The sequence below is a fragment of the Mastigoproctus giganteus genome, chromosome 6 (assembly GCF_048544385.1).
Source record: "Mastigoproctus giganteus isolate SK-2022 chromosome 6, ASM4854438v1, whole genome shotgun sequence".
In the NCBI taxonomy this organism is placed as follows: Eukaryota; Metazoa; Arthropoda; class Arachnida; order Uropygi; family Thelyphonidae; genus Mastigoproctus; species Mastigoproctus giganteus.
In genome coordinates this window covers 41270479-41284351 of record NC_143580.1, presented here as the reverse complement: position 1 = coordinate 41284351, position 13873 = coordinate 41270479, and the positions used below count along the sequence as shown (strand labels likewise).

Sequence of the window (13873 nt, the reverse complement as noted above, 5' to 3'; positions counted from 1 at the left end):
GAAATTTAGTTTACATTGACACATTCGTAGAAAGGCTCCCTTCTGCTATAAGTCTGGTGCCAACAGGTGGGTGCTGTAGTTGTAAAATTAGCAGAAGGTATACTCTGTGAATGTTAAGTATGCAGAGAGTATATTGTGCTTATTAGTCGAATTCCAGAGGGTATACTCTCCACTACAGCCCTGGTGCCAACATAACCAAAGCAACAAATAATTCTGATTTCATAGCGGAAAAAAACAATACAAAATTATTTAGAATTCATGAAATTCTGCACTTCAGCCCTCATACATATACACTATTTTTTTTATTTTAATTAACAGTAATTTGAGAAAAGGGACTGCAGTGTGAAGCAGCATGTCCAATCGTTCAAGAAACCTACTGCATCTACTAGGATAAAAAAAAAAAAACAGTAAAGATTGAATTAAATGAACAACAGATACAAGATATTCAAGAAGCTTTTAATTTATTTGATCCAGAACGGACTGGGCTCATTGATGCTACAGATCTCAAGATAGCATTTACATGCATTAGGATTTGAGCCTAGAAAAGAAATAAAGAAAATAGTTGCTGACGGTGATAAAGAAGGTTTAGTGACTTTCTGCATTTGATGTCTACAAAAATGGGAGAGAAAAATACTAATGAAGAAATAATGAAAGCATTTCAGTTATTTGATAACGATAATACAGGAAAGATATCCTTTAATAATTTGAAACGAGTGGCACAAGAGCTGGGCTGTTGTTGTTGACGGGGTTTTAAGTGCACTTAGGCCATGCTGCACTTATGAAAGTGGTGCATACTGCCTGTGTTTGTTGATTTAGAAGTAGTTAAAAACGGCTATACAATCCTATTCGTTTCAGGAAGGAAAAGAATTCTGTGATATTTGATTTTTTGCCTATGATATGGCTAAGCGACAAAAGGTTCCTTTAAATTTGACAGAGAACTGAATGACACTAGGCGAGAATTATTATATCTGATGTCTACAAAAATGGCAGAGAAAAATACTAATGAAGAAATAATGAAAGCATTTCAGTTATTTGATAACGATAATACAGGAAAGATATCCTTTAATAATTTGAAACGAGTGGCACAAGAGCTGGGCTGTTGTTGTTGACGAGGTTTTAAGTGCACTTAGGCCATGCTGCACTTATGAAAGTGGTGCATACTGCCTGTGTTTGTTGATTTAGAAGTAGTTAAAAACGGCTATACAATCCTATTCGTTTCAGGAAGGAGAAGAATTCTGTGATATTTGATTTTTTGCTTATGATATGGCTAAGCGACAAAAGGTTCCTTTAAATTTGACAGAGAACTGAATGACACTAGGTGAGAATTATTATATAGAGTACATTCCAGAAGTATGTGTTTGATTATGAGTGGTGTATGACAATGATTACACTGAGGAGGGTCATTCCCTGACAAAAGGAACAGATGGGTTAAATGAGTATGGCCGATTCTGGCTCTGGCTAGAATTACTTCTTGTCTGTTTGCAATGGGGCTGGAAGCCCATAATTTTGGTAAAGGTTTTATTTGGAGTAGTTTATTATGAAATTGCACTTGCCACTGAAGAGTCCATTGATCTTTACATATACTTTATATATTCATTTTATAATCTGTGAACGGTACTAGGGAATTTGTTTCAGCTGAGCTGGATGGAGTTTTGGCAGCATCATCCACAATTTCATTTCCTGGTATTCCGGTACTGCCTGGGATCCAGCAGAAGATAACCTTTTGCTGATGCTCTCTGAGGCGTATCAACTGTGTTCTGAGGAGCTTTAATAACGGGTGAGTAGATGGGGAATTGTTCTGCAATGCTAATACGGAACTTTGCGAGTATGTGTATATTATGCTCTTTTGAACTGACATATGGAAAATATTTTCAAATGCAAGCTTCATGGCATATAATACAGTTGTGCAGCTACTACACTCTGTTGGAAGAGATAGAGAAATGGTAGTATCAGGGAGTACCACTGCTGCACCCGATCCACTCTCAGACTTCAATCCATCAGTATATATTTTAGCAAAGTCGGGATAATGTTGGGGAGATTCAATGTGTAGCTCTTGGATGTTAAAGTCTGATAGAGTGTTTTCCCCAAAATTGGAAATAATTGTCACAAGATGGCATGAGGACAGATGATGGAGGGTCGGGATCTATAGGATCTTGGAAGATTTTATTGAAGTGAATATCCCAATCTTCTGCTAGTTGCTATAGCCTAATACCAGCAGGCCGAACTGTCTGTGGTTTGTTTCTATAGAAGGTCATATACTGCAGATCATAAAGTATTGACCAATTAGGATGGGTCACCTGGCTTTGGATCTTGATTGCATTTCAATAGCAACGTCTTTCTCCTGATATTTAGAGGAGGTTCATGGACTTCAACATATACTCTTTGCACTGGAGATGTTCTGTTGAATGTTGAATTCAACAGAACATTAAACAAAACCATGCTGTGTCCAAGCTATAACCGAAGTCTTGTCTATATATCTAGATGATACTGCAGTGTTTCTTTAACCAGTGGCTCCATTAATTTTCCTGGAACAGAAGTTAAACTAACAGGTCTATAATTACTTATGTTGCCCTTTGATCCTCATTTGTGAATTGGGGTCACATTTGCAAATCTCCAGTCCATGGGTACCTCCCCTGAGTCCAAAGAAACTCTCATAATTAGGTCTAAGGGTTTACTTACTTCCTTTGCTGCCTCCTTTAATATAACTGGATAGATCCCATCAACCCCGGGTGCCTTTTTTTATGTTTATCTTCAACAATTTCTCCTCCACTTTCCACGAAGTTATCACAAAATCATCCAGCTCACTGCCAGAGTTTAACTCACCTCTGGCATTCCCCTCCCTGAATAACTGCTCATGGGTGAATGTAGATGCAAAATACTCATTTAGTATGTTAGCCACTTGAACAGGATCATCAACAGGTGAACCATCAATATCCAGTGGACCAATCTGATTCATCCCTTTCCTTCTAGAGTTTACATAGGTAAAGAACTCTATTGTTTTTCTTTGCAGCCTTTGCCAAAGATTTCTCATAATCTGCCTTTGCCTGCCTAATGTCCTTCATGACTTGGTTACAGACCAGCTTATATCTATCATAGGCTTCCATGTCACCCATTAATTTATATGTATCCCATACATTTTTCTTCTCTGCCACATGTCTCATTAGTTCATCTGACATCCATTTAGGTCTAAACCTTGAACAATATTTCTTAGTTGGTATGTAGAGCCTAGTAGCTTCCAAGATAAATTCTTTGAATGCTTCTCATTTTGAATTTGCTGTTCGTAACATCATCAGTTGGTCCCACCGTATAGAATTTAAATTCTGTCTCGGACCACCGTAGTAACCTTTATGAAAGCAAAAACCCTTCCCTTTACCCCTGATTGTAGTTACCTCTGAGTAAATCCCACTTCAGCACACTCATCACTGCCACCTAATGGTTCCTTTATCTGCAGATGCATGAAGAATCACTACTGATAATCAGATCAAGAGTATTACTCCTTCTAGTTGCCTCCCGAACATGCTAATGTAGAAAACAATCATCCAATAAATCCACAAAAGCCTTGCTAGTGTGTGAGTGACCAACCCACAAATTCCAGTTAATATATGGGAAATTAAAATCCTCCATTATAAGACTGATTTACTGGCCCACTCTATTTCCCTGTACAGTTCCTTATTCTACTCATCAGTCATTAGGCCTATAACACACTTCTACTCTCAATTTTCATCTCCCAATGCTTATGTCACACCAAACTGATTCGACATTGCACTGTCCAGCAATGTCGACTGGTTCACTTCCTTGGACTTTTATGTGATTCTTAACTAATAGTATAATCCCCCCTCCCTTTCTATCTTGTCTATCCTATCCTTCCTGTACACATTGTACTCCATAAATTCTAGTTCTGCATTCCTTCTATCTGTGTGACACCACGTCTGTGATATCCCAACAATATCTGCCTTTGATGTTCTCAGCAATACTTCAAATTCATCAAATTTATTTACCAAACTCCTAGCATTGGTGTACTTGTTCCTATTCTTAGCTACCCTAACACAACCCATGTGTTTACTTGTACTGCAATGACTCCCAGCAGTCTCTGAAATACCCTGCATTTTGTTTTCCAGAGTGCTGCTCATTCCAATAGAAGCAGTGTGAATCACTTTCACCTCAGCCAGTGGCTACTGTTAATCTATTAATCCTTGTATCCCCCCCCAAGCTAGCAGTTTTCCGACCCACCTAACACTGCCTCGATAGCATCAGCAAATATTCTTGCATCCCTTTCTATTTAAGTGTATCCCATCCCTGTAGAAGCAGTCTCTCCTGTTAACAAGTACAGACCAGGCTGAAAAAAATTCTACCCCTTGAGCCTTGCACAATCTTTCCATTGCCAAATTGATTGACAAGGCTCTCATCATATACTCCCTCCTATCGTGTCTGGACAGAATTGCAGACACTTTCAAATTCAACCCTAATTCACGGCTTTTTTTCAGCAGTGACCTGTACTTGTTAAGTAATTCTGCCGGTCTCCTACTCTTAATATCATTAGTGGCAACATGTACAACAATATCACCCTTTGTGCCCTTAAAAGATGATATCTGCTCTACATCATCAACCTTTGCCCCTGGCAGATATACCCTGGTCCTGTTCTACCTTTCCTTTTTACATAGCATGTTCCCCGTTTCCCTGTCAATAGAGTCACCAACAACTACTAGTTCCTGTTGGACCAGCGCATTCTGCCTTGGGGGTTGCTGCTGTGTTGTGTGATGATCAAGTGCAAGCTCCGGCATTGATGTGGGCAGCTGAGAGCTTGATGGGCCCCTCAATTTTGATCCTTCGAGGGCATCCACCCTGTCCTTCAAGCTCTCACATAGGCCCATAACGCTGAGTTGTCCCCTCATTTCCTCCCACTCCTTACATCGTGTGCACACAAAGACATCCCCCTATCCCCCTTGGCAATATCATGTCCCGTACCTGATTGTCCACAAACATCAAGCAAGCGGTGCATTTTAAAAGGCTGTGATTCAGAGGACAACTGCCCTCCTCAGTTCTCCCCTGAGCCACAGCACTCCATTTAGCTTGAGCCTTTTGCTTTGCTGCTCTGGTCTGGTCTGAGTCATGATTCCGATTCAATTTCAATAAAATTTCAATTTCTGTACAAAATTATAACCCTAAACTTGTATCCCAATGCTGTTGTAACACTATATATCTATATATATTTTTGAAGTGTCAAGTATTATCTTTGAGTTTCTTTATATAAACTCCAGATCAAGTTATGTATTAATTAATTGTTACGTTCGTAAAATCTAAGTCGTTATATGTATTTAATTAAAAGTACAATTTAACTGACAATGAAGTTCAACAAAATTAATAAATTTACTGATTAATTGAAAATATTAGAGACTATACTATACTAAGCTAACGCTATCTAGTTTGGGATCTAACATTGTATCGTATAACAATGGCGGCATGTTACGAACGGTAAATCTATGGACACTTAAATATTAATTAACTTCCAAAATCACGCTGTCTCAATTCAGAATAAATCAAGGATCCTGCCTAGGTCTATAAGCTACTTACAGAAAATAATTTAATATAACAATTGGTCAATAAAGCTTGCTAACTATAGCTAAAAATTTCTGGTTTTCCGGTTCTGCAAAATTTGTAAAACACATGGATTCGATACCCTTACCGATACTAAATAATAACTTACAAAATCTCTATTTGCGTTAAAATTTAAACTAAGTATCATAACTAGGAATATAGAGCTACTGTAGAAAATAAGTTAATATGCCAATCCAAGCCAATTTAAGTTAATAAAACAGAAAAAACTTCTCTATGTTCCTCGACCGTAAAAACTTCGCCTGCACGAAGGAAATTTGGAATCTAATCTTTTCAATCTTCTCTGGCTTAAAATCTCTCTACCTCATTGTGTCAAATTCATCTGTTGTCTCTACCATTCTCCCAACTCCACTAATCACTTGGAGCTCTGACTTCCTCTCTTTGCAACTTGACTTCCACAAGTCCAACTTTCCTAACAGTGAGGTAATTTTCCTTGGTGATTTTAATGTTCACAACTCCAGGTGGCTTCCATTTTCTAGTCACACCGACCCAGCTGGTCAATATGCTGAAGCTTTTGCAATTACTGAATAGAATCTGCAGATACAGGAACCACTAGGTGGCAGTGATCACAGTGTGCTGAAGTGGAATTTACTCAAAGAGGTAACTAACATCAGGGGTAAAGGGAAGGGTTATTGCTTTCGTAAAGGCAACTACGATGGTCTGAGACAGTATTTAAATTCTATACAGTGGGACCAACTGATGATGTTTCGAACAGCAAACTCAAAATGGGAAGCATTCAAAGAACTTATCTTGGAAGCTACAAGGCTTTACATACCAACTAAGAAATACTGTTCAAGGTTCAGGCCTAAATGGATGTCAGATGAACTAATGAGACATATGGCAGAGAAGAAAAATGCATGGGATACATATAAATTAACATGTGACACAGAGGCCTATGATAGATATAAGTTGATCTGTAACCAAGTGACAAAGGAGGTTAGGCAGTCGAAGGCAGATTACAAGAAATCTTTAGCAAAGGGATGCAAAAAAAAAAAAAAAAACAGCAAGGAGTTCTTTACTTATGTAAACTCTAGAAGGAAGCGGATGAATCAGATTGGTCCACTTGATATCGATGGTTCAACTGTTCATGATCCTGCTCAGGTACCTAACAAACTAAATCAATATTTGCATCTACATTCACACATGAGGAGTTATTCAGGAAGGGGAATGGTATAGATGAAGTAAACACTAGCAGTGAGCTAGATGATCTTGTAATAATTGAGAGTAAAGTGGAGGAGAAATTGTTGAAGATAAATACAAGAAAGGCACCTGGGGTGGATGGGATCTATCCAGTTATATTAAAGGAGACAGCAAAGGAAGTAAGCAATCGGTTAGCCATAATTATGAGAGCTTCCTTGGACTCGGGGGAGGTACCCACAGACTGCAAATGTAACCCCAATTCACAAAGGAGGATCAAAGGCTGACACAAGTAATTATAGACCTGACAGTTTAACTTCTGTTCCAGGTAAATTAATGGAACCACTGGTTAAAGAAGCACTGCAGTTTCATCTTGACAAGAATTCAGTTATGGCTGAGACACAGCATGGTTTTGTTAAGGTAAGGTCTTGCCTGACCAATTTGATTGGATACTATGATGTAGTCGCAAAAGAATTTGATGCAGGGAATAATGTTGATATTATATATTCGGATCTTAGAAAGGCTTTTGATACTGTTGCACATGGAAGACTGCTGCACAAATTGGATCAGTGTGGCATTGGTGGCAAATTGTTGCTATGGATAAAGGGATGGTTGAGTGGCGGAAGACAGAGAGTGGTAATTAATGGACACTGCTCATCGCGGACTAATGTTATTAGTGGAGTCCCTCGGGGTTCAGTGTTGGTTCCATTGTTGTTTTCTGTGTTTGTAAATAATACTGATGATGGTATATCATGCTTAATGTCCAAGTTTTCAGATGATACAAAGGTTGGCAGGGTTGTTAAGGACGCTACTGATGCTATACTGCTGCAACAGGATCTGGAAAGGTTGAGCAGATGGGCTGAGAGGTGGCAAATGAAGTTTAACATTTACAAATGAAAAGTACTACATATGGGAAACAGCAATGTATCAACTCTGTGGTACTACACTGACAGTGGTAGAGAATGAAAAGGACCTGGGGGTATTTGTGGAGGCAGAAATCAAGTTCTCTGAGCAGTGCAGACGGGTTGCTAGAGTAGCTCATGATGTCTTATCAACGTTATACAGGAATTTTTCTAGCAGGGATAGGGAGGTGATTATTCCCTTGTATAAGGCAATGGTCAGGCCGCAACTTGAGTACTGTATACAGGTCTGGAGGCCTCACTTCAAGAAGGATGTAGAGCTGCTGGAACGAGTACAGAGAAGGGCAACAAGGATAGTGAATGGAACGAAGGGTTGCTCTTACGAAGAAAGGCTTAAGTTTTGCAAATTACAGTGTCCGAAGACTAGGCACCTGCGAGGTGATCTGATAGAGATGTACAAAGCCTTAAATGGTTTGAGCATGCTCAATGCTGATGGGATACTGCCTCTTGCTCAAAATAATCACCTGAGAGGGCATAAATTCAAATTGAGGAAAGACAGATGTATATGTGCAGAAATTTGCCTTTAGCCAGCAGGTAGTTGGTTGCTGGAACAGACTTCCATCCCTTGTTGTGGAAGTTAATAGCCTAAATAAATTTAAGGCTCAGCTGGACAGGTATTTCGAACAAACGGGAAGGGTGAAGTGGAAGGGTTTTTTTTTTGGCTGATGCTGCATAAGCTTGCTTTCTTGCATCATATGCCTCTACTAATACTAATGCTAATTACTAATGACCTTGCACAGATTCTTCATTTACCTACAAGAATACCGGACAATCCTAATCATACAGCTAATACGCTTGATCTTTTTCTCACAAACAGCCCTTCTAAGTACACGGGCAAAGTGAGAGGCCCTTTAGGCACTTCAAATCACAACTTGGTGATTGTCTCTTCTCCAATGCAACCTTTATCTCATGGCTATTCCCAACCTCGTGTTGTTTGGCATTACAAGAATGCAAAATGGAATGATCTGCGAGACTCCTTTTCCTTGGTCGGATTACTGTTTCAACACTTCTAATGTCGATGTTTGCTCAGATCGTGTCAGTGAAATTATTCTTGCAGGAATGGAATCCTTTATCACACAAAATATTTTAAAATCTCGTTCTTAAAATAAACCTTGGTTTTCCAATAAATGTGCTAAGGCTGTTCATCAAGAGAAGAATGTAGAATATCTTAACTGGCTTGTTTCTAATTCTTCAGTTTCATTTTCTGCCTACACCAAAGCTCGCAACAATTGTAAAGCAGTCATTAACCAGTCCAAACTAGAGTTAGAACAGGCTAAGAGTAGAAAACTTGCTTCTTGCACTAATGGTAACCGAGCATTCTGGTCTCTTGCCAAAGCTATTGGCCGCAACTTTTGTCCATCTCTGCTCCCACCTCTATCCAAACCAGATGGTTCTGTTGTCACTTCAGCTAAGGATAAAGCTGACCTGCTGGGATCCCATTTTTCTTCCAACTCACGTATTAACTCACCTTGGTAAAAAACTTCCCACCATTCCCAGCAGGCTCCATTCAATGCCTCCTCTGGTCTTCCTTTAAAAGGATATCAGAAGGATTTTGATGAATCTTGATGCTAGGAAAGCTCCAGGTCCCGATGGTATTTCTCCACTTCTTCTCAAAACCAGTGCTCCTGAACTTACTCCTATTCTCTGCCGCCTTTTTTCACTTTCTTATTCCAAAGGTGTTTTTCCTTTTGCTTGGAAATTTGCTCATATTCAGCCAGTTCCTAAAGAGGATGACAAATCCCTCCCATTAAATTATTGTCCTATTGCAATTATTTCTACTCTTTATAAAGTAATGGAGAAATCAATTAACCGCCAACTCTTAAACTACCTAGAAACCTTCCATCTGATCAACGATCGCCAGTATGGATTCCGTCAGTGTTGATCCACTGGTGATATTCTGGCTAATGTTACCCATTGATGAACCAATTCAATAGAAAGGTGGGGTGAAACACAAGTAGTTGCTCTTGACATCTCAAAGGCTTTCGATCGTGTTTGGCATAAAGGCCTTCTAATCAAGCTTCCATTTTATGGTTTGCCAACTGTTTTTAGTAATTGGTTATCCAGTTTTCTCTCCGATCGCTCACTGAGGGTGATGGTAGATGGCTCTCTGTCTTCTAACTTCTCCACTAATGCCGGTGTCCCCCAAGGTTCAGTTCTTTCTCCCACTCTTTTCCTCTTGTATATTAATGACCTTCTATTGACTAGAAATCCTATCCATAGTTCTGCCGATGATAGCACATTGCATTCCACTTTCAATTCTGAGAAACCTTGTTCTGCTCAATCAGCTTCAACTTCTCGAAAATTTGCTACCAATTCCTTAAATGCCGATCTTCAGGTAATTTTCCGGTGGGGCAATGACAAGTTAGTTGATTTCAACCCTTCTAAAACTCAGTCTTGTCTTATATCTTGCAAAAAGGATTCTTCTGCTCCTATGCTTATCTTTAGGGACACTCCGATTTCTAGGCAAAATGATATATCTCTTTTGGGGATTACCCCGACTTCTAATCTCTCTTGGCACAAGCACATTACAAATATTGCTTCCTCTGCATCTAAAAAACTTGGTTTTCTCTTTCGCTCTCAGCATTACTTTTCTTCCAAACAACTGTACACATCGCAAATGTGCCCAGCCATGGAATATTGTTCCCACATCTGGGGTGGTGCCCCAAAACCACTCTCAGGCTTCTTGATTCCATTCAGGAGAGGACAGTTATGTTAATTAATGATTCATCTCTAACAGAGTCTCTCCACTCACTGTCTCATAGATGCTTCCATGGGGCACTGTTCTTCTGAATTGACTATTATAATTCCCACTCTCTCTTTCAAAACAGTCCGAACACGTGCCGCAACCAGCCAACATCCATTTACTGTCCAACTTCAAACTCACAGAACCAACTTTTCATCTTCCTCGTTTATTCATTCAACTGCCGTTTTCTGGAACAACCTTCCTTTACACGTATTTCCGGAAAATTAGTCTACAGAAGTTCAAGTCCAATGTCAACAAATATCTTCTTTCGTCTTCTCAATCTCCAACCCAAGCACGGTACTAAATACTATAGGTTCTAATACCTCTCGTGTTCGGGGTTTACATAAAAAAATAATAAAAAAAATCAGTAAAAAAAAAAAAAAAGAAAAACCTTTCCCCTATTTCACTCATCCAGTCATTCCAAATGTTTGTCTAGTTCAGCCTTAAATTTATTTAAGCTATCAACTTCCATAACAACAGATGGAAGTCTGTTCCAGCAATCAATATCCGCTGGCTAAAGGCAAACTTCTGCACATCTATTCTACAACTGCCTTTCCTCGATTTTAAGCTATGCTCCCTCAGGCTCTTAGTCTGAGCAAGCGGAAGAATCCCATTGGCATTGAGACTGCTCAAACCATTCAAGGTCTTATACACCTCAATCAGATCACCTCGCAGGTGCCTAGTCTCCAAACACTGCAATTTGCAGAATTTAAGCCTTTCTTCATAAAAGCACCCCTTTGTTACTCTCACCAATCTTGTTGCCTTTCTCTGTACTCGTCATAACAACCCTACATCCTTCTTGAAATGACGCCTCCAGACTTGTATGCAGTATTCAAGGTGTGGCCCGACCATTGCCTTATACAAGGGGATAATCACCTCCTTATCCGTGCTGGGAAAATTCCTATATATCATTGACACAACTCCATGACCTGCTCTGGCAGCCCATCTGCACTGCTCAGAGAACTTCGTATCTGACTGCACAGTTACCCCCAGGTCTTTTTCAGTCTCCATTTCCCTGAGTGTAGTATCACAGATTTGGTATGTTTCTCTTGGGTTACTGCTACACATATGGAGTACTTTACATTTGTCAATGTCAAACTTCAGTTGTCACTTCTCAGCCCATCTGCCTAACTCTTCTAGATCCTGTTGCAGTAGCAAATACTGTCTTTACTGTCATTAACAACCCTACCAACCTTTGGCAGGGTTGTTATTTTGTTAATGACAGTAAACTCATTAACAAACAGTAAGGACAGTATCATCTATAGGGATGGGATACACTTAAATAGAAAGGGTGAAAAAATGTTTGCTGATGCTATCAAGGCAGTGTTAGGTGGGTTGGTAAACTGCTAGCTTTGGGGGGGACTAAAATATTAACAGTAGCCACAGGCAACTGTTAATATTTTAGGCAAAAGCGTTTCTTGCACTGCTTCTATTGTAATGAGCAGCAGCCTAGAGAGTAAGTTGTTGGGGATTTCAAGAGCTGCTGCCAGTCATCGTGGAACAAGTAAATACATGGGCTATGTAATTTCTTGGACTATGCATATGAAGGAGCATAAAGTCAAACTGAGGAAGGATGGTTGCTAAACAGATGTGTGGAAGTGAATAGTTTGAAAAAATTCAAGGAAGAACTAGACAAATTATTGAAGGCAATGAATAGATAAAATGGGATTTTTTTTTTATTCTTCCAGCTCTTGCTTTCTTCCATCATTTGCCAGTATTAACACTAGTACTAGGAAGACAATCCTGCCTACTCATGTTTTTTTGTTTGGCCAACTACATTTAAATTGCTTAGTTAATGCAGTGGTCTAAATGCTCACAGTAGAACAAACTTTGGCTTCATGAATTACCCTGATACTGTATTAATTCTAAATAAATTATCTTTATTGGAATGTGTGGAGGTACACACAGGTTCCATGATTCACAGCACCAAGTGAGGGATGAAAGAAAAAAAAAAGCCTGTGTTTGGATTTTATCATAAATACCTGAAGCAGTAAAAATGAACATGATACTTTTACCTATTACACATTTCAACTACAATAAATGACCCTAGCATCAAGCCAACTAGAATTCAAACCTAGAATCTTCTCATCCATATCCAGATGTATTGTGCCTCTGGTCTACTGAGGACATCTACAATGGTTTTATCTATAATTTATTTAAATGGTTAGACAATTTTGACAATTGTTATATGACAGATTAACCTTGGGATGATGTTACTACACTGCCAAAAGTTAATCATAAGGTAACATCTGGAATACTGACCCATAAACAGAGAGATCACAACTATGCAATTCTCAAATGAGTCTTCGTTCCAGTGTCAGATCCTAAAACTGGGGCCATCCTGGTACAAATAATTTAATTTTTTTCCAAAGACTGTCACTGGAAATTGAAGCCATCTGGCAAAGTGAATTTAAATACCATATTTGAATATTTCAATGTTACCTACTGCTGATATGCTGGTACATACTTTCTGTAGCAAAGCAAATACATTGTCAATTGTTATATTCTTTACACATTTCCTAAGCAGTTATTAAATATTTCATGGCATCTAAAATGTATCATTGTGTCTTACATCCAAGAGTTCACCTGGCAGTAAAATAACGTTCCAGAGTAACCAAACTTGGAAAAAATTCCACTGGTAACTATTACAGCTATCTGTTTGGGGGACAGAGATTTATTATTTTCTATTACACATTTCATGAAGGCATTTATTTATTATTATTTTGAAATTTAAAAAAAAATTTATTCTTGTATCTAAACAATCATGCCCATGAATATAATTAAATCTAAGCTAAAAGCATTTAAAATCAATCAGCGAAATAATGATGAATTTCACACGAGCGTTATTAATTTATTTACATTCAATATTTCTCGTTTCTCCTTTCCATATAGAGTAAATGGCAAAAAATAAGGGTGGCACCGGATTTAAAGACCCGATTTTATGCAGTATTTCACAGAAGTTCTTCGAGAAAAATTAAAATATAAACTTACTTTATTGTAAGCTTTATTAATCTCATTACTCAATTGCTGTATTCTCCAGGCATTTGCACCAAATGGAAAACAAACACTGCAAACTTTAACATTTTAACAGTAAAATAGGCAGCAACAAAATATTCCTAACCTACCGCTTAGGCTTGTAAGGCATATCTTACTTACAACGCCCTCTAGCCGCTTCTAATCCAATTTTCACGACGGTTTTTATACTGAAAAGTATCAGAATTAACACTGTACATCTGGCTGAATTCAGGAGTTCAGAATTTGTTCAGGAGAACTAAAATCATGAAGCGTCAGTACACCACAGAGGCAAAACCACAAATTCTGAAACTCTCCCTTCCCCAGTGATAGTCTTGTACGGTCATCCTGTACTCTTTTCAACAACTCAAAATCATTCGTCCAGCCAAGCAGACCTACTGGTATAGTTAATACTAAATTTATTCTGTACATTCAATAATCTATATTG

The 13873-nt window shown here is 38.7% G+C and overlaps 1 protein-coding gene across 1 annotated transcript in view; it reads right to left on the bottom strand.

Annotated features, from left to right (window-relative positions):
- Positions 1 to 13540, bottom strand: part of LOC150084187 (rho guanine nucleotide exchange factor 7-like) — a 276673-nt gene extending 263133 nt beyond the window's left edge. The window contains exon 1 of the mRNA XM_090376150.1: positions 13405 to 13540. The gene's annotated coding sequence lies outside the window, so the exon portion shown is untranslated. The remainder of the gene's footprint in view (positions 1 to 13404) is intronic.
- Between the last annotated feature and the right edge of the window lie 333 nt (positions 13541 to 13873).